The 22,097-nt window shown below is 42.0% G+C and overlaps 1 protein-coding gene across 5 annotated transcripts in view; it reads left to right on the plus strand.

Moving 5' to 3' along the window:
• The window catches only part of ADCY7 (adenylate cyclase 7), a 257,372-nt gene that overhangs the window by 52,443 nt on the left and 182,832 nt on the right, over positions 1-22,097 (plus strand). The window contains exon 1 of one of the 5 annotated variants that reach the window (XM_068259631.1): positions 19,857-19,915. The exons of the other annotated variants lie outside the window; for them this stretch is intronic. The gene's annotated coding sequence lies outside the window, so the exon portion shown is untranslated. Of the gene's footprint in view, positions 1-19,856; positions 19,916-22,097 lie in introns of those variants that run through there. 5 annotated transcript variants of the gene reach the window in all.

Raw genomic sequence — 22,097 nt, forward strand, 5'->3', positions numbered from 1 at the left:
CAACTGCCTTCATTTAACAAATTCTAGCAAACCCTTTAATACAGGTCTGGATAGCAAGCTGGGAAAATTGTGTTTACTACAGAGTGGTTTGAAAACAAAGTAGATAAGTCGGCACTTGCTGTGGTTTTTCATTTATTCCAAAGGTGGTGACACATAACATTGCAGTGTATCAAAATGGGACATACCATGTAAAGAGGCCGTGCGGTGGTGGTGGGTGCTGGGCTAGAGGAGCCCTCTGGCCCAGCACCCACCACCACCGCACGGCCTCTTTACATGGTATGTCCCATTTTTGATACACTGCAATGTTATGTGTCACCACCTTTGGAATAAATGAAAAACCACAGCAAGTGCCGACTTATCTACTTTGTTTTCAAACTATGCAATTCCTGTACACATTCAAGCCTGAGCACGCTGTCCACACTGAAGGGTAAGAAGGCTGTGCTTCCTGCCACCTCCCTCCTGCATGCAGAGAGAGTTGTAGTGCCGACTCTTTTTTTCTTTCTTCCTGTCTACAATTATTTACTACAGAGTGGACTTAAAAAAATCTAAGCAGTACAAGTATGGCTAACTAGTGCAAGAAGTAACAGACTCCAAAAGCACTAGGCTCCCATGTCAGTCTTGGTTTTAATGGGATGTACATATTTCTTGTCTGCAGCATGATTGACCTAAAGAACTTATTTATCTGGCCAAAGAGTTGTGCCAAAAGCAATTATCAGGCCTCAGCAGCATCTTCTTCTGTAAATGGGGTTCATTGTTCTGCCCAGGAACACTCGTGAAGTATCATATTTAAAAGTGTGCAGCGTTCCAAGTACTGTTATTGAACACCACACCATTGCCTGTCCGTTCATCCTCTGAACAAATAATATCGTTACAACCTAGTTTTCTCCATTGAAATGAAATAGAAACACTATGGGCCAGATTTACCATAGTTCTTTTGGGCTGTAGAACAGTGGATATCGCATATGTCTGAATTGTTTTCTGTTAGGGCTAGGCACAATCTAGCATCAAAAAATAAGGCCTATTGGCATTGGCACACATTCAATTGCATGTCAGTTTTGCACAGTGATTTCTTGGAAGAGAAAATTACCATGTTGCCCAAGAGAAAGACCAATGAAATGGCTAATAGACGTTGCATGTATCACAACCACCAAACCCGATGTTGAATGAAAGTCATGCAGGCACAGGATTGTGGAAGCTGAGAGAGAAATTCATTGTCTTTGTCATTGTTTTTATCCAGCGTTCTCCTGCCAATGGGAAAGATGAGGAGATGCCAGCTTTTAACCTTAGAGTGATCTTTGGTAGCAAAACTTCCCTTAGCAATTGCTGGATAATAGTGAATGTGCAGGGATCGTCGGTTATCTTGGCCTCCCACATTGCCTTTTGTTAGGGGAATGTGGTGCATAGTTCCAATTACCCTTCTTCCTGCTTTCTTCTGTGTGAGTGGTGCCCGGCTACATTATCCACTTGTCCACCAGTTCATTTAATCCAACTGGAGGAAGTATGTCCAGATTCAAGTGGCATGGTGGAAGTTTGCATAGTGAATAAGATGTGGTGGGTGTGGTGGCATCTGAATTGAGGAGAATATTACAGTCATCAAGGCAAGAATAGTTAGGATATTCATTTGTATTTGAGTAATGTTATGTGTGAAGTAGGGATACATGTACATGAGCATGGGGTACATAATTATACAGACAAATGGAATACAACAATATAGAAAATACACTATTGGTGAGAAAATACAGATTTGATACAAAATAAAGAATGGTTAAATATAGTGACAATAGTAACATGATGAATAAAATGTATAATGAATTCCAAGACACAAAAGGGTGAGAGAGCCCTGCCCTTGCAAGCTTATAGTCTAAAGGAATAGGGGGAAGCAAGAGGTGAGGAAGTATGCAATAAACATACCTAGAGGCCGTGTAGGATATTTAGTAGGAGTGCAACTTGGCTTTAGGACAAAAGGAAAGTGCTCTAAGATAGAGCGTATGCTTGTTGGAACAAGTTAGTTTTGAGAAAGCGTTTAAAGGGACGCTGTAACAAAAATGTCATTGTGTTTTCTACCATCCTACAGGTTCCTAAACCTATTATAATGTGCTCTGGCTTACTGCAGCACTTTATACTATCACCATCTCTGTAGTAAATCAGCTTATCTTTCCCCTGTCGGACTTGTCATCCTGTGTCTGGAAGGCTGCCAATTCTTCAGTGTGATCTGCTATGCATGCCCCCTCTATGCACACTCCACTGTGTGTGTGTGTTATTTACATTAGCCAGCTTTTCTCTGCTCTCTTATCTTTTACAAGCTGGATAAATCCTCTGTTCACATACTGATGAGTCACATACTGCAGAATTACAGACAACTGGGCAGAGCTGACTGCAAGAGTAAACAAACAATCAGCTTGTAACTCTTCAGTGAGATGGGGGGGGGGGGGGAAGAAACAGACAAATGATCTCTTGATATTCAAAAGGAAGGCTGTATACAGCCTGATTGTGTATGGATGTATTTTCTATGTGTGGACATACTGTACATCAACCTACTTCCTGTTTTGGTGGCCATTTTGTTTGTTTGCAAACAAACTTTTTAAAACTGTTTTTGACTACTTTTAATGCGGCGGGGAGCGGCGAAATTGTGACAGAGGGTAATAGGAGATGTCCCCTAACTCACTGGTATGTTTACTTTTGTGTGATTATAACAATACAGATTCTCTTTAAAGGTAACAAAGGTTGGAGAGTGATGAATGTGTTGTGGGAGGGCGTACCGGAGGAGTGGTGAAGCACATGCAAAATCTTGTATACGTGAATGTGAGGTGGTAATTCTAGAGGAGGACAACATGTGGGATATATTTTTGAAATGAAAATAATAAGATATTAAGAAGTAGAGTGAATATGTGGTACAAATAAGAGCAATTTATTGAATTGAACCCCTATGAACTGTGCTTAGGGCAAGGTTATTAGGATGTCATCACCATTTATTGTCATTTCAGGAAGAGAGGTGGACTGCAAGGATGAGAAAATAGCCACTTCTGTTTTATTTCTGCTAAGTTTTAGGAAGTGAGAAGTCATAAATGAAGATAGAGCAGAAAAAGTTTGAGACATGAGACAGTAGGTTAGTAAGGTCATTCAGCTGAGTGGTTTTGGTGAGAGCCAGACTGATTATAATCAAAGCAGGATTTAGTAGAGAGGAGAATTTATCAGAAGACATGTCCTTGCAGTTCTTTGGATTAGGGTGGAAGACTTGAAGCAGGTCTGTAGCTTGTAAGGGTTGCAGGAGCTAAAGAAGTGGTTTTTTTTCCCTTGAAGTCTTGGTTTTATGACAGTTTTTATCATTTAGGATGGGAAATTGCCAATAGTGAGGGTTAAGTTGAGAACAAGGATGTAGGAAGAGAAGAGAATAAGGTTGAGATGGAATAGGATCCAAGGCACAATTAGTGAGGAAGAATTGGAAAACAGACATTGTTCACAGACGTCAGAGCAGCAGTTATGATTATTACTTTAATTAATTCTTAGGTATATAGCACCATGGATCTGGGAGACATTTTTTAGTTGGAGACATCAGGAGGTTGTTAACTTAAGTTTAAGGAACACTTTCTGCAAAATTGTAAAACAGTGAATGCAATGCATATGCATATAATGTACATTTGTCCCAAAGCAAAATGTACTATAAATGATTTTTTCCTGTGCAGCTGTCACTTGCGGTAAGTGATAAAATCTAAGACACTTGACAGGTTTTGGACTAGTCCATCCCCTTAATGATGGTTTCTCAGTATATCCTTTATTCATTTCAAAACCACTCCAAGGATCTATCCAAGGATGCCCTCCAACCTCCCTACTTACTTAACCACTTCAGCCTTCAGTGTCATTACACCTTATGCATCCGAGCAACTTTCACCTCCCATTCATTCGCCAATAACTTTATCACTACTTACCGGTATCTCAATTAATTGATCTATATCTTGTTTTTTCCGCCACCAATTAGGTTTTCTTTGGGCTGTACATTTTGCTAAGAATTATTTTTTTTCTGAAGGCATTTTAACGGGAACATTAAGAAAAAAATTGAAAAAATTCATTATTTCTCAGTTTTTAGTCATTCTAGCTTTAAAATAATACATGCTACCATAATTACCCACGTATTTTATTTGCCCATTTGTCCCAGTTATTACACCATTTAAATTATGTCCCTATAACAACAATGTATGGCGTCAGTATTTTATTTGGAAATAAAGGTGCATTTTTTCAATTTGCGCTTATCACCATTTACAAGCTTATAATTAAAAAATTATAGTAATATACTCTCTTGACATGCATATTAAAGTTCAGACCCTTAGGTAACTATTTATGTTGTTTTTTTTATTGTAATTTTTTTTACATAATTTTTTTTTTCATTAAAAATTTTATTTTGGTTTTTTTGGAGTGCGGAGGTAAACAGGTAATTTTAAATGTAATTGATTGTGTATATTTTTTAAAAAAATGTATGTAGATGTAGTTTTACTATTCAGTCATTTTTTTTGGTTTTTCATCCTGTAAGCGAGAGCTCCCGCTTACAGGAACTGAAGGGATGACATAAAAATTAGAAAAATCACGGCTTTTCATATGGAGACATAGATCAATGAATGGGAACTGGGGCAGCGGAAGGTGGCGGGAGCGCGCGCAGGGGAGCGTGCCTGGCTCAGCTGCAGCAGGGCAGCATACACCGTTGGGGAGTCATAAGGACAGGTTTGAGAAACACTGATTAAGGCTCCCTGCACACTGCAAATCCGTTTTGCGATTCCGATTTGCAATTCTGATTTTCCCTGAATCAACATAAAAACGGAGCATGCAGTAACGATTAAAAATCGGAATCGGATGTAAAAAGTGATTGAAAATCGGAATCAGAATCACATGCAGTGTGCAGGGAGCCTTAGAGTTTAGCCTGTCTAATTCCCCCTCATTTGTGTCTAATCACAAGTTGTAATTTGATCTCTCCCAGGTGTCACATGACTGCCATGGCAGATAAGGCAGATAAGCTCATTTGAAAGCATAGGATGTTAACAATATGTCTCCTTACATGAAAGCATGAAGTAAAAACAGTGCAGATTTATTCTAGTATTTGTATCAGCTGTAACAAATGTTTTTCTTTGAAGTTTATTATGTTGTTGCGTATCTTTTAGAGCAGAGAGGAAGTTCTGAGTTCAGGTCCACTTTAATTTTGCAACAGATGTAGGTTGCTTATCACCTGCCCTTCAGCATTTGCCTAAATTTTGGTGGAAGGCCTTAACTGCTGCTGAACCTCTGCCCACTCTGTTCATATTTGGAGCCTGATCTGTAATCCTGATGTTTCCAGTTCTGACATTTGCAGTCTGCCCTTTGACTTTTCTAGTGTCCACTGTTTGTTATACTGTCCACCACACATTGTTAAATTTGTTCTTGTATATACTGTGCTTGCTTTAAGGCCCCTTTCAGATGGCCGGCTAAACTGTGCGTTTGCTGAGAAGTTCAATTACTTGTGGTACACATGGCAATGGCAGTTGTATGTTTGACAGACATGACGTTGACAGCAAGAAAATCTACATTGACACACATGAGTAACATGCATACAGAGCAAAGAGGGCAAGCAAGAACTCTAATAGCTTGGGTGTGGGGCAAGTTCTGCACAGGAGCACTTCGAAATTTGGGGTGTGCGTCAGCTGAAATGAAGCTGTCCAAGGGACAAGAGTGCCGCCCCCTGGCAGGGGGGGCTGGAGTTCAGTAGGAGGACTACCTGGGGGAAGGTGTTCCTACGTCTGGTGGTCCTGGAGAAGATGGCTCTGAAACAGTGGCCTGATGGGAGGAACTCGAAGAATCACCTGCCTGGATGGGAGGGGTTGTGCGACTTTCTCGTGGCCCTCGTCTTCATTCTAGCAGTGTGGAGGAGGTCTAGAGGTGGCAGGGGTGAACCTATGATCTTCTCTGCAGCTTACACTTGTCGCTAGCTGTAGCCCCTGCGTACCAGACCATGAGAGATGAGCAAAGGATGGATTAAATGGTAGCAGTGTAGAAGCTGATAAGCATCTCATGTAGGATTCCACATTTTTTCAGCTTGTGCAAGAAGAATAACTTCTGAATTTTAATAGTGTTGTGTCCCCATCTTTGCCCCAAGAACAGCGCATGGTACCTTGAAGATTTTGGTCTCCCCAATGAGAACTGGGTGGAGGGTGGAACGGTTTTTCCTGAAATTTATGATCAGTTCCACAGTGTTTGCCGCTTTGAGGACAAAGTTATAATGCTTGCACCAGGTGCAGATCCTCTCAGTCTTGGTACGGTAACCATGCTCCCCATTGCCATTTCTACTACCCTACTGTATGCAGTCGCCAGTAGTAGGTGTTCTTTTTTACTTCTCTTTGTAGTGCAAGAGTTTTTTCCTGTTGTGTTTTAATGCCCGAGTTACACTGTTGTTGATGGTTGTGGTCTTGCTGGAAAAATTCTGCCAAGACTCTTTTCTGGGTGAGAACATATATACATGGTCATATGGTGGTATGTGGTGGTCTGCCTGTGTATAATGGCTCAATTTATGTGCTGGATGTGACAACTGGAATTTAACTGGAGATAGCTGCATCTCTCGGTGGGTTTTATGTACATTGGTACATTGCCGTCTTTGATGGGCACAGTGGTGCCCAGGAAGTTCACTGAGTTTGCAGAATAGTCTATTTTTTATTTTTTTTTTAGTTTTGCCTTTTCCATCTGCCCATATAGTAAAAATATCATCAATGTAGCAATAAGCGTGGATTATGCTGAACGGTGTTGATAGGTGAGAGGTGCAACTATCAAAGGTAAAATAGTTGTGTGTAAGGATGAAGTGGATAAAGCTGTGTCGCATCCTCCATGCTGTCAATGCCTCATGCATGCCTCAATCCCATTCCTGTAGGGGATAATACTGTAAAGAGCTTGTACATCCATGGTGACTGGTTATGCATTTGATAGTACAGTAGAATCCCGTTATAGTAAACTCTGATATGGTAAACCCCTGGCTGTAGTAAACTCAGTCCCCAGGTCCCCACCATTCACTTGTATGAAAATATAATGTATGTCCAATCCTGATTTAATAATCCTGGCATTTGTGATCACACAACGTGTTCCCCTGAACACATCACTATTTACTGTTCTGAGACAAGCTTATGCGCTTTGTGTCCTATGGTAGAAAAGAGGTTTACAACTACAGTACTTGGCCAGGTCCCTTAAAGAGACACTGAAGCAAATTTTTTTTGTTGATAAAATGATTTGTATGTGTAGTACAGCTAAGAAATAAAACATTAGGAGCGTAGACATAAGTCTATTGTTTCCAGTACAGGAAGTGTTAAGAAACTCCAGTTATTTTCTATGCAAAAGAGCCATTGAGCTCCACGACTTTTAAAGTCGCAGAGAGCCCGGTCTTCTGAAGCTTGTTATCTCAACTGTCAGTTACTGTATTTTCTTTTTCTCTCCAGAGGACAGTTCAAAAGTTCGCTGGCCTGTAAAATCATTTAGAATGCTGAGTAGCGTGTCAACTGCAAATATTAGAGCATGATGCTATGTTATAAAAACACTATATACCTGAAAATAAAAATAAGAGAATTTTTTTTTGCTACTAATGTTCTAGCAATTATCCGTACTACACAGCCAATTCATTATATCAATTTTTTTTTTCGCTTCAGTGTCTCTTTAAAGTTTACTACAGTAGAGTCTCATTTATGCAGAACAGGTGGGGATTGCCTGATCCCATATACAGTGGCTTGCAAAAGTATTCGGCCCCCTTGAAGTTTTCCACATTTTGTCACATTACTGCCACAAACATGAATTCATTGTATTGGAATTCCATGTGAAAGACCAATACAAAGTGGTGTACACGTGAGAAGTGGAATGAAAATCATACATGATTCCAAACATTTTTTACAAATCAATAACTGCAAAGTGGGGTGTGCGTAATTATTCAGCCCCCTTTGGTCTGAGTGGCTTCAGTTGCCCATAGACATTGCCTGATGAGTACTAATAACTAAATAGAGTGCACCTGTGTGTAATCTAATGTCAGTACAAATACAGCTGCTCTGTGACAGCCTCAGAGGTTGTCTAAGAGAATATTGGGAGCAACAACACCATGAAGTCCAAAGAACACACCAGACAGGTCAGGGATAAAGTTATTGAGAAATTCAAAGCTGGCTTAGGCTACAAAACGATTTCCAAATCCTTGAACATCACACGGAGCACTGTTATAGCGATCATTCAGAAATGGAAGGAGTATGGCACAATTGTAAACCTACCAAGACAAGGCTGTCCACCTAAACTCACAGGCCGAACACGGAGAGCTCTGATCAGAAATGCAGTCAAGAGGCCCATGGTGACTCTGGACGAGCTGCAGAGATCAACAGCTCATGTGGGGGAATCTGTCCGTAGGACAACTATTAGTCGTGCACTGCACAAAGTTGGCTCTTATGGAAGAGTGACAAGAAGAAAGCCATTGTTAACAGAAAAGCATAAGAAGTCCCGTTTGCAGTTTGCCTCAAGCCATGTGGGGGACACAGCAAACATGTGGAAGAAGGTGCTCTGGTCGGATGAGACTAAAATGGAACTTTTGGGTCAAAATGCAAAACGCTATGTGTGGCAGAAAACTAACTCTGCCCATCACTAAGAACACACCATCCTCACTGTCAAATATGGTGGTGGCAGCATCATGCTCTGGGGTTGCTTCTCTTCAGCAGGGACAGGGAAGCTGGTCAAAGTTGATGGGAAGATGGATGGAGCCAAACACAGGGCAATCTTGGAAGAAAACCTCTTGGAGTCTGCAAAAGACTTGAGACTGGGGCGGAGGTTCACCTTCCAGCAGGACAACGACCCTAAACATAAAGCCAGGGCAACAATGGAATGGTTTAAAACAAAACATATCCCTGTGTTAGAATGGCCCAGTCAATGCCCAGATCTAAATCCAATTGAGAATCTGTGGCAAGATCTGAAAACTGCTGTTCACAAACGCTGTCCATCTAATCTGACTGAGCTGGAGCTGTTTTGCAAAGAAGAATGGGCAAGGATTTCAGTCTCTAGATGTGCAAAGCTGGTAGAGACATACCCTAAAAGACTGGCAGCTGTAATTGCAGCAAAAGGTGGTTCTACAAAGTATTGACTCAGGGGGCTGAATAATTACACACACCCCACTTTGCAGTTATTGATTTGTAAAAAATATTTGGAATAATGTATGGTTTTCATTCCACTTCTCACGTGTACACCACTTTGTATTGGTCTTTCACGTGGAATTCCAATAAAATTGATTCATGTTTGTGGCAGTAATGTGACAAAATGTGGAAAACTTCAAGGGGGCCGAATACTTTTGCAAGCCACTGTATGTGTGCTTGCTGGTTCCTAGAGAGGTCTAGCGATCGGCGTTAACCACTTCAGGTTCCTGGTTTTTACCCCTCATGGTTCCTGTCACTATTGATACATCAATATCCTTTTTTTACATATGCCATCTAAGTGATACAGTAATTTTTTTTTCGAAGACATACCAGCAAAAGTTATTTAGGTGATACCTTTAATGACTAACTGTACAAGATTTCTTTGCAAAGAAATCTATCACCTAAACAACTTTTGTTGTTATGTCTTCGGATTCTCTCCATGACTAATGTCGGACCACACACAACTCATTTTTTTTAAGCTTTATTTAATTTCAAAGACAATTTATTGAGCAAAAAATAGGCATAAACACAAAAATTTTAAATTTGTTTCATGTTTCCTCGTTCCTAATTTTTAGTAAGGCTTTTAGTGCTGGACATAAGTCTAACATCCAGGAACTTTAGTGAGGCTAATTTGGACGTGAAACTTATGTCCAGGAACCAGAAGTGGTTAAATATAACAGTAACCTCCCCCCATTGACTAAAGGCACAGTATTGTGCAGCGGTAGTGACTTACAAATGCTCCAGGCTCCTTTCTTCTCCTCGTCTGCAGCTCTCGGCGTTCTCCGCGCACAGCTTTGATGCGTCACGTGAGCTGATGCAAGTCAGGAGAAACGCTATACAAGGATGCTGCAAAACCTCTGGGAACTACCGGAGACCATTGCCAGAACATTTGTAAGTTGCTACTGCTGTACAATACTCAGCAAACTGTTTTTTTGTCCTCTAAACCTAGGCGCGTCTTATGGACAGGAGCGTCTTATAGTCCGAAAAATACAGTGTATTGTATCCTTCAGGATTTTAGCAGTATCCCTAGTGGTTCCAAGGCCAAAAATTTTTGCAGTAAGAGTCATACATGGAATGAGGTCTGCTCAGGTTTCCTGGCTTGTGCACCTTTGGCATTATGCACAAATGACCAACTTCTAAATTTTCTGATAATGTATTTATTGTTCAGCTTTGACCTGCTAAAGTTTTAATTAGATTCTTCAACTCCGTGAGTATTCCTGAGTAAGATCATAATCCAATTTTTTTTGTACCAGCTGTTACCTGTGAGTTGCATTTTGCCCACTTGCATATGTTTACCAGTATCCATAATCACCACAGCATTCCCTTTGTCAGCAGAGTTGATGGTGATCACATGTCCTTTATGTATGACTGATTTTAAAGTGGTAGGTTTTTTGAGTCCATTTAAAGGGGCCCATACACAACGATTTTCCCGCCGATATACAGCAGTTTGGATCACAATGATCGAATCGGCTGTGAAATCCCCGCACACACCGCTGACAGAACGATCGATTTCCGTCCCAAATCGATCGTTCCAGTCAACTCCCGTCGATCCATCCGTGCGGAAGATTTTTCTCGATCGCCGGCGGGTCGGGAGTGCGTCGCTAGCGGCGTTCGAATGCCCGACGACTGACGCAATACAGCGGTAATATATTACCTGCTCCAGCCGGCGCGAGTCCCCGCTGTCACTGCGGCTCCGTCTCCACGCTGGGCTCCGAGTCCAGCAGGCTTCACTTCTTCCTGTCCCGGCAGGAAGTTTAAACAGTAGAGCGCCCTCTACTGTTTAAACTTACCTGGACAGAAAGAAGTGAAGCCAGCCGGAACCCGGAGCCCAGTGGAGAAGAAAACAGCGGGGACACGCGCCGGCGGAGCAGGTAATGTATGCGGGCGGGCAGCGGCAGCACCACCGCAGATTGTGATCGGTTTCATGGTGAAATCGATTCACAATCTGTTTGCAGTAAAGGTGGCCATACGATCCCTCTCTAATCAGATTCGATCAGAGAGGAATCTATCTGTTGGTCGAATCTGATGGCAAATCGACGTGTATGGCCACCTTAAGATAGCTAGATACAATTCTAAAATAGCAAGGAAGAGAATTCCAGAAAATCTAGCTACTCTAGAGAAATTTTGCAGGTATGCACAGGAAGAGATTATGAATGAGAAGGAAGTAGCTAGGTTATATAAGACCAAAAAAAGGTTTGGGCAGTACTTTAAAGTTATTTCACCCTACATACCATCTCTTTTGATTATCCTTAAATTTTGGTGCAACGTGCTATGTGCACTGTATATTTCCTCTTTTTTGGGTTGGTTACTGTAGGGAACATGGGGGCTGGTGCACAGAGGCCTGTAATTTTGCCATGCACAGGCAGTGCATGACAATTTTACTGGTCCTAATGCCAGGGGAGCACCTACTGGAACTCTATTAGCTCTGTTAGCTCCACACACATTATGAAGTAAAAAGCGTGCTTCTGTAGTAATGCGTGTTATTTCCTATTACCATAGCAACATTATAACATTTGCCTGGTGCTAATAAAGTAATGGGCACTGCTCCCCTGGCATTAAGACCAGTAAAATTTGTGTTCGTTACCTGCTTACGGCAAAATTTCTAGCCTTTCATGCATCGAGGCCCTGATGGCTGCACATGGTATAGTGTACTTGGTTTGTTTCTGACGAGAAATCTTTTATTCGACTAAATATAAACAGGAAGTAATGTGTGTAAGTGTAATTTCTTTTAGTTGCATTGACCGGAGGCATCTCGTTGATGCCAGCGATCAATGACTAGGACACTTACATCGGTGAATGGGATCTATCCTATTCACTTATCTCCGGGCCTAAAGGGCGACGACAAGAACGCGCATGGGCTCGTGAGCAGGAGCACGCACATCGCTGATTACGGCGAGAGCCGTATATCTACACCCCTGTGCAGAAACTGAAGTCCTATGGGGCGTAGATGTACTGCTGCGGGAGAGAAAAGTGGTTAAAGTGTACCTGAGGTGAAGTGTGACATGAGATACACGTGTGCATGTACAGTAGAAAGCATACTAATTATGCTGTGCATCTTTCCTTTTTTTCTGTCTGAAAGAATAAATTTTTAGGCTTGTAAGTAATAGTTTCTCTCTTGTCAGACCCTTGTTGGATTACAACGTGACCCTCACTGATAAGGAGTTACAGCCATAAATCTTTTTCCTGCAGAGAACAGTTTCCGACTTCAGGGGATGGATAGAAAAGGTCAATAGTTCATATGTTTTAGCTCTGGGACACTTTATAGACTGCCATTCAGCAAAGACAATAAAACATTAAATCTACTTTGTAAATGTTTAAACATAAAATAAAATCATTGAACCTAAAAAAAGGTCATTTTTAGGAGTAGTAGGATACATACAATTGTTTATCTCATCAATTTGTTTTAACCTCAGGTTCACTTTAAATATGTCTTGGCCTGGGGTGCTGTTAAAGAGTAACCATCAGGCTGCAAAAGCTAATTTAAACCTCTATTCTCCTGTGTTAAACCGTTTAGAATGAAGCCAAAAAGGCAATACTGAAGTTAAAATTCTCTCTTACTTTGAATTTTGCTGAATAGCAAGCCTCTTTATTCCCAAGCTTCTAAGTAGGCCGGCAGGCCGCATAACAGATACTGCAAAGCATGCTGGGGCTGCTTCTTCTCCCTACTGCACTCCCTTGGTCCTCCCCTTCATTTCCCTATCCTGCCCTAAGGCTGCTTTCACAGTGAGAAGTTACAGGCTCATGTTACAGCAGCTTGTATCTTGCAGCCCAGCTCACAGCACTGAAAAATCAATGTGCTGTTCACAGGGCTCATATTCCTAGAGTAGGCATGGGCAAACTTGGCCCTCCAGCTGTTAAGGAACTACAAGTCCCACAATGCATTGCAGGAGTCTGACAGCCACAGTCATGACTCATAAAGCCAAATGCATTGTGGGACTTGTAGTTCTGTAACAGCTGGAGGACTGAGTTTGCCCATGCCTGTCCTAGAGTATACTGCATGAGTCCGCTATTGTTCCTAGCCACATGGCTAATTAATATTCACTGCACAGTAGTGTTGTCCGTATCATGAACCATTAGGATCTTTGATCCAGATCTTTTTTGTGAGTCGAATCATCAGGAAGCAGGGTAAGGGAGGATATGACATCACAATTGGCTTCATACAAGACAGACAAACATGGAACCTGCCATGAGCTGTCAGGAGCATCAATCTCTGCAAATACTATAAAAAAAATTCTGTGAAATCCAAACATGGACAGTGAAATGCATATGTAATGTAAGTACAGCCAATATTTAGCTGCTGATATGTGTTTTTTTTCTCTGAGACCCTATACCTAACAGCTCCTCTTTAAGAAAATGTAAGTAAATCGTATGACATATATTGTGTGTGGCTCTACAGTAATGTGGATACCTTTCAAAAACAGGCAAACTAAATGTAAACCGAGGACTGTGGTCAGGTAACTTACAACAGTGAGTCCCTAAAATGTAAACTTAGTCATTTCTAAAACATTATGTAGAATTTTAAATTTCTTATGTAAATGAATGTAAAATGAATGACAAGGTGCCAATGCACTTTCTTAAGGAAACTGAACCTATATAAAGGAATTATCAAGGGCATCTACCAAACATTAGAAAACTTGGTGGTTTATCTTCTTCTATATCAAACCCATTTTTCTATGAGACCACATATACAGGATCTTCTCAAAAAATTAGCATATTGTGATAAAGTTCATTATTTTCTGTAATGTACTGATAAACATTAGACTTTCATATATTTTAGATTCATTACACACAACTGAAGTAGTTCAAGCCTTTTATTGTTTTAATATTGATGATTTTGGCATACAGCTCATGAAAACCCAAATTTCCTATCTCAAAAAATTAGCATATTTCATCCGACCAATAAAAGAAAAGTGTTTTTAAAACAAAAAAAGTCAACCTTCAAATAATTGTGTTCAGTTATGCACTCAATACTTGGTCGGGAATCCTTTTGCAGAAATGACTGCTTCAATGCGGCGTGGCATTGAGGCAATCAGCCTGTGGCACTGCTCAAGTGTTATGGAGGCCCAGGATGCTTCGATAGCAGCCTTAAGCTCATCCAGAGTGTTGGATCTTGCGTCTCTCAACTTTCTCTTCACACTATCCCACAGATTCTCTATGGGGTTCAGGTCAGGAGAGTTGGCAGGCCAATTGAGCACAGTAATAGCAGTGGTTTTGGCACTGTGAGCAGGTGCCAGGTCGTGCTGAAAAATGAAATCTTCATCTCCATAAAGCTTTTCAGCAGATGGAAGCATGAAGTGCTCCAAAATCTCCTGATAGCTAGCTGCATTGACCCTGCCCTTGATAAAACACAGTGGACCAACACCAGCAGCTGACATGGCACCCCAGACCATCATTGACTGTGGGTACTTAACACTGGACTTCAGGCATTTTGGCATTTCCCTCTCTCCAGTCTTCCTCCAGACTCTGGCACCTTGATTTCTGAATGACATGTCAAAGTTGCTTTCATCCGAAAAAAGTACTTTGGACCACTGAGCACCAGTCCAGTGCTGCTTCTCTGTAGCCCAGGTCAGGCGCTTCTGCCGCTGTTTTTGGTTCAAAAGAGTGGGTTCATGCTTCCATCTGCTGAAAAGCTTTATGGAGATGAAGATTTCATTTTTCAGCACGACCTGGCACCTGCTCACAGTGCCAAAATCACTGGTAAATGGTTTACTGATGATGGTATTACTGTGCTCAATTGGCCTGCCAACTCTCCTGACCTGAACCCCATAGAGAATCTGTGAGATATTGTGAAGAGAAAGTTGAGACGCAAGACCCAACACTCTGGATGAGCTTAAGGCCGCTATCGAAGCATCCTGGGCCTCCATAACACCTGAGCAGTGCCACAGGCTGATTGCCTCCATGCCACGCCGCATTGAAGCAGTCATTTCTGCAAAAGGATTCACGACCAAGTATTGAGTGCATAACTGAACATAATTATTTGAAGGTTGACTTTTTTTTTGTTTTAAGAACACTTTTCTTTTATTGGTCGGATGAAATATGCTAATTTTTTGAGATAGGAAATTTGGGTTTTCATGAGCTGTATGCCAAAATCATCAATATTAAAACAATAAAAGGCTTGGAACTACTTCAGTTGTGTGTATTTGAATCTAAAATATATGAAAGTCTAATGTTTATCAGTACATTACAGAAAATAATGCACTTTATCACAATATGCTAATTTTTTGAGAAGATCCTGTATATGATTGAAAATACCATATGCAATAGTCAGCATAAGTTTATATTAAAAAAAACAGATTTGTAAAACAAACCTTATATTTTGACAGAAGGGTGGCTGTCAGTGTAGTATTATTGGACTTGGCAAAAGCATTTGAAATAGTTCTTCACAGATGTTTAATATAATATGGTCTGTTGGTTTAGGAATTATAGTATGCAGATGGATAGAATACTGGCTAACAGCAATCCACACATTTATTAATGGCAAAGACCGACTAATATAGGCTCTGCCTCTGACACAGGAGACCAGGGTTTGAATCTCAGGTCTTCCTGTTCAGTAAGCCAGCACCCATTCAGTAAGGAGTCCATGGGCAAGACTCCCTAACCCTACTACTACCTACTGAACGTGCTCTAGTGGCTGCAGCTCTGCCGCTTTGAGTCCACCAGGAGAAAAGCGCAATATAAATGTTCTGTGTCTTGTCTAATATCTATGACTTGCTTTAAAAGAGGTGTTACTGCAATTCCTCATTAAAGCAATTGATTGCAATCATATACCACTTGTTGATCTCTGCTATTTTTTTATTTCCACACAAACCTAATTATACAGTATAATAGGAATCTGAACGAGGATCATCAATGGGATTAGAAGAGCTTAATCAGGTTCAGGTTACAGCATTCAACAGCTTATCTGCTCAAGAGCAACCAAGGTAAATGTAAAACTACTAGTGAGCAGTGATGCTCGGATAACAATCACGAATTCGAGTAAATCCAGCCACGGCAGAATCGAAATCTGGATATGCCGTGATCGTGATCCGGTTTTGAATCGGAGCTCCGAATTCGACTCGGATTTTAGCCGTGATAACATGTAGAATCCGTGATCACGGATTTGACTTTAACGTTAATAGCAAAGCCCCCATACATGCTACAATCACCAAAATTGCTTGGATTATAAAGGTGATCAGTGGCTACAACTTAACCACTTGATGACCCCCCCTTTACCCCCCCTTAAGGACCAGCGCTGTTTTGAGTGATCTGTGCTGGGTGGGCTCTGCAGCCCCCAGCACAGATCAGGGTGCAGGCAGGGAGATCAGATTGCCCCCCTTTTTTCCCCCCTATGGGGATGATGTGCTGGGGGGGTCTGATCTCTCCTTCCTGCTGTGGGTGGCGGGGGGGGGCACCTCAAAGCCCCCCTCCGCGGCGAAATTCCCCCCTCCCTCTCCTACCTGGTCATCCCCGGGGATCGGGGCTGCACAGGACGCTATCCGTCCTGTGCAGCCAGTGACAGGACGTCCCCTGTCACATGGCGGCGATCCCCGGCCGCTGATTGGCCGGGGATCGCCGATCTGCCTTACGGCGCTGCTGCGCAGCAGCGCCGTACAATGTAAACAAAGCGGATTATTTCCGCTTGTGTTTACATTCAGCCTGCGAGCCGCCATCGGCGGCCCGCAGGCTATTCACGGAGCCCCCCGCCGTGATTTGACAGGAAGCAGCCGCTCGCGCGAGCGGCTGCTTCCTGATTAATTAAGCTGCAGCTGGCGACGCAATACTGCGTCGCTGGTCCTGCAGCTGCCACTTTGCCGACGCACGGTATAAGCGTGCGGTCGGCAAGTGGTTAAATTTTGTTTTTCAAAAAGACCTTATAGTTTTTGAGAAAATTGAATTTAAAGTTTTAAATGAAAAAATAATTTTTGATTAAAAAAATGCCAAACCCCGCTGACTTTAGCGGTTAATAGCAAAGCCCCCTTACATAATATAAAAACCAAATTTGCAGGATATGTTAATTAGAACAGTGGGAACAAGAGCAACATTTTTTTCAAAAAGACCTTTATAGTTTTTGAGAAAATCGATTTTAAAGTTTCAAAGGAAAAAAGTATACATGTAAATGCGGTAAATACATTAACTGTCATTATACTATTTTCCTTTGATAGAGAAAATGCATGCATTGCTTCACTGCTGTCAGTTTTTATTTGCATGGGGAAAACACAGTCAGGTGTGCACTATCCAATTGATTAACATTGGTTATCAGTTTTCCTGTGCCGAAATCATACAGACAAGTGTGATCCCAGCCTGAGGACAGGACAGCATGGTGAGATCAGAACCCAGGAGTAGCAGCTGGGAGAGACTGGTGTCCCATTACAAGTCTCCAAATGTCTGATGATGAAAAGAAGAAACAACTATCCAAAACTTGTTTTTCTTCCCTTATGGTATATTTTAAGCCATTTTTAGCTGTCCCGGCCCAAAATTTAGTGCTGATGACAACAATCTCTGCCCCGTTCTCCTGAACTTTTCAGAGTCTGCTGCTCTGCCAGATTGAGTCAGGACTCGGCTGGCGCCTGCGGCCGTACTTTAAAACAGTGAGTAGGCATTGTTGTTGAGGAGTCATGTATGTTCATGCTACTGCCGAATCATATAGATATTGTCCGACTGTGGCTCAGGGAGGGGGGGGGGGGGGCGCACTTGGCCAGCTTAGCCTCTATTGGTGGTGGACCTTGTCCCGGCCCTGTCTGAGGGGCAATATATTAATACTACTGTCTGAGGGGCAATATATTAATACTACTGTCTGAGGGGCAGAAAGACCATCTTGTGCTACTTTCTGGGGGGCCTAGGCGGTAGGTTTAACTAAGACTACTATCTGGGGGTCACTCATAGCTACCTAATAGTGATACCTAGGGGGACAATGGCTACTTAACATTAATATCTGTGGAGCACACATGGTTATCTGGGAGCATGTGGTGTCTTGATTTGTGTATCTGGGGAGCACCTGGCCTCCTAATTCTTCGATCTGGGTGCACTTGGCTACATAATTTTATCTGTGGAGCACCTTGCAAATTAATTCAATTTTCTGGGGCACCTGATAACTTTATCTTGTTATCTGGAACAAGTGCCTATATACCGTATTTTTCAGACTATAAGACACTGCTGACCATAAGTAAATGTTCCAGTGTATCAGCACACCAGTTTCCTTCAAACACGCTCTTGTATTGAGCCTTATGTTTTCCACAAGAAGTTAGCTGACAATTGTTTCGGGGATCACGCAGGGTCCCCCCTTATCAAGGCGTGTGGTAACCTGTGTGGCCCTCAAAACAATTGTCGGCTAACTTCCCATGGAAAATATATGGCTCAATAAAAGAGCATGTTTGAAGGAAGCTGGTATGCTGATACATTGGAACATTTGCTACTGGTAGTGGCATTGCCTATGCTGTATTGTCGAGCACCCTAATGTCTACTTTTGTAGACATTAGGTCTAATGTGTACCTCTTGTGTCTCCCTGTGTCCTCCTCTGTGCCTCTTGTGTCCTGTGTCCCCCATGTGTCAGCCTCTGTCCTCCTTGTGTCCTTCTCTATGCCCCTTCGTGTCCTCCTTGTGTCCTCGTGTCCCCCTTTTATGCCCCTTTGTGTCCCCATGTGTCCTCCATTTGTCCTCCTCTGCATGAGCATAGTACAGGGAGTCCCCGACATTGCGGCGGGTTGGAGGTGCGTATTGGCAGCCGTTCACAAGTCAGGAACTTCCTGCATTTGGACTATAACATGCAGTGACTTTTATTCTCCACTTTTGGGGGAGAAAAAGTAAATCTTATAGTTCAAAAAATACAGTAATTCTTTTATCTAGGGTCACATGGCTACTTTTTTTTTTTGGATAGGCAAAGCAGGGATACCTATTTGTTTAATTAGAGAGCACATTGCTACTTAATTATTGCATCTGGGGGCCACTCTGCAACTTAACTCTTTTATCTGGGGGCACATGGCGACCATCTCGATGTTAGCTTAGAAGCAAGAAAACTGCCTTCTATTCAATCACAGAATCTAGACAGGTCCCCCTAAAGCAGAAAATATACTTTAAAGATTTGTAATGTTATTTATGGTATTTTTGCAGTGAGTAAGGGAGCAGGGCTATGTTGTGCAGAGAAGGGGAGCAGAGTTGTTGGTGGGGGGGCAGGTCCAAATTCCATAATGGGGCACAAAGGTCTATCCCTACACCACTGTATATAACTGTCTGTTTTATATTAACTTTTCTATCACAATTTTAAAAAATCCTACGGTGTACTATATATATTGTTTTAAATTAAGCCGTAAACATTCTAACCAACCTAGTTCAATTTCAGAGTGTGGAAAAGTGCAAGTAGATGAATGCTAAAGATAGTAAGCAAGTGAGATAGTAAGCTTTTGAACAGTGATATACTGCAATGAACTAAATCTATAACTAAAGCTAGGGTTAGTTTTAACTGTAGTCACTCAACTAATGGCTTTATGTAATTATTAACTGTAAAGAGCATTGGTCTTCAGAAAGCTTTTATGGACAGGTAGGAAGCAGTTACGGGCACACTAACACAACGTCTTATAATGGTATAGAATGCTCTACACAGGCTGCTGCGTATGATTAGTGTATCTTACTTGCTTGAAAACCACTTCCTCTGGGCTGTGACAAAGTACAAGAATCATTCATACCTCAGCAACTTCTGCAGAACTGCCTATTTTTACTTGCTTTTGCTGCTGAAGTGGAAGTGGATCAAGTTATTTCATTTTAAGCCCAAGGAGACATTACAAACAGTGAGTATAGCCGAGAATAAACATTGTTAAGATACTTGAACAAGCCACTTTCCGCACTGGAGCACAGTATAAAATAACACTATCAGCGCTGCTTGCTGCATGATTCATTTCTTGTCTATTATGTTAGTCAGAAATGCTGTAGAGTGGGTGGGAAGCAGTAAGCTACAAATCTGGTTGTTCTGTTGCAGAGTATTAGGGAGAGGTCTGTTATAGTTTTCTGGCATGTTTTCTATATAGCCCAACGTGTGTTGAAGACCATAACTTCTTATCAAAACTTACTTTTCAGCAATTGTATTAAAATCTGACTTCTGATCATGCATTTTGTGAAAAATCTAAATTAATTGATACACTAATCAACATATACAGTATGGCACACATTTATCTTATTATATCTTTTTTCATGGGACAACACTGAAGATATGACACTTTGATATAATGTAGTCACTGTACAGCTTATATAACAGTGTACAGTTGCTGTCCCATCAAAATAACTTAACACACAGCCATTAATGTCTAAACCGCTGGCAACACAAGTAAGGATACCCCTGAGTGAAGAATGTCAAAATTCTGCCCAATTAGACACTTTCCCTCTCTGGGTGATGTTACTCATTAGTGTTACAAGGTCTCATGTGTAAATGGGGAGCAGGTGTGTTAAATTTGGTGTTATCACTCTCACATTTTCTCATACTGATCACTGGAAGTTCATAGAACTTTATGGCTTAGAACTCTCTAAGGATCTTAAAAATGTATTCTTATTGATTCATAAAAAGAATTGTTGCTCTATAAAGAAGGCCTAGGCTATAAGAAGTTTGCCAACACCTATAAACTGAGCTGCAGCACTGTGGCCAAAACCATACAGTGGCTTAACCCTCTGGGCAATACAATTATATCGCCCAGGAGGGGGCGCAGCATTTTTTTTTTTTTTTTTAAATCATGTAGCGAGCCCTGGGCTCGCTACATGAAAGCCGCAGCGCAGCGGCATCCCCCCACCCACTCCGATCGCCTTCGGCGATCAGAGTAAGCAGGAAATCCCGTTCAGAACGGGATTTCCTGCTGGGCTTCCCTGGTCGCCATGGCGACGGGGCGGGATGACGCCACCGACGTCATGGACGTCGTGACGTCAGAGGGAGTACCGATCCACCCCTCAGCGCTACCTGGCACTGATTGGCCAGGCTGCGCAAGGGGTCGGGGAGGGGGGGGCTGCGCGGCACGGCGGGTAGCGGCGGATCGGCGGTGAGCAGCGGCGATTGGAAGTTACACGCAGCTAGCAAAGTGCTAGCTGCGTGTAACAAAAAAAAAAATTATGCAGATCGGCCTACCAGGGCCCGAGAACTCCTCCTGCGCGACATACCCCGAGCTCAACTCGGGATTATCGCTCAGGAGGTTAACAGGACAGGTTCTAATCAGAACAGGCCTCGCAGACCAAAGCAATTGACTGCACATTGGGTTCTATTCCTAAAACATTTGCGGGAAAAAAAAATCTTGGAGGGAAAACACCGCATCGGTATTTTAGACTTTTGTGTGCTAATTCATATAAATGTTTACACTTGCGATGAAACGTCTGGGAATTCCCGCACTAAACTAGCGGTGCTGGCTGAGTTGATACATTTTCTCTGTGCAGAGACAGTTACTATAAAGGAGGCAGCCCCAGCATCCCTTTAGATGTGCATTTTTTTAAAACTGCCTCTCCTTGCCCTGAATCTGTCTCTTAGTCTTTCTAAACAATCTATTTAATTGCCACAGCTTAGAAGAACTTCAAGAAATGTTACACATGCAGGCTTTCTGATGTGAAATTTATCTGAAAACCGGTACCCGAGGGGTTAAAAAACACAGCCTGGGTGTAACGATCAGTGATGCATAAATTGATCAGTAGTAGCTCTATCGGCACAATAGTCAGTACTTTATTCAAATGTAAAACACTTGTGATAGGGTGCACAGTAATATTCAGGAACATACGAGAGTGATGGCCCTAGGGTCTCACTAATAGGAGAGTGGTCGTACAAGCAAGGTCGGCAACAGATCAGATTAACAGAAGTTCAGAATCGTTAGGCAGAATCAGAGTGAGTATTCAGGCAGAAGTCGGCAACGGATCACATTGGCAGAGGTACAGAATTGACAGACAAACGGAGGGTCAGAGACAGGCAAAGAGTCACAACAAATAATACAATATGTTATAATCCTA

Source organism: Hyperolius riggenbachi, chromosome 11 (assembly GCF_040937935.1).
Source record: "Hyperolius riggenbachi isolate aHypRig1 chromosome 11, aHypRig1.pri, whole genome shotgun sequence".
NCBI classification, from domain to species: domain Eukaryota; kingdom Metazoa; phylum Chordata; class Amphibia; order Anura; family Hyperoliidae; genus Hyperolius; species Hyperolius riggenbachi.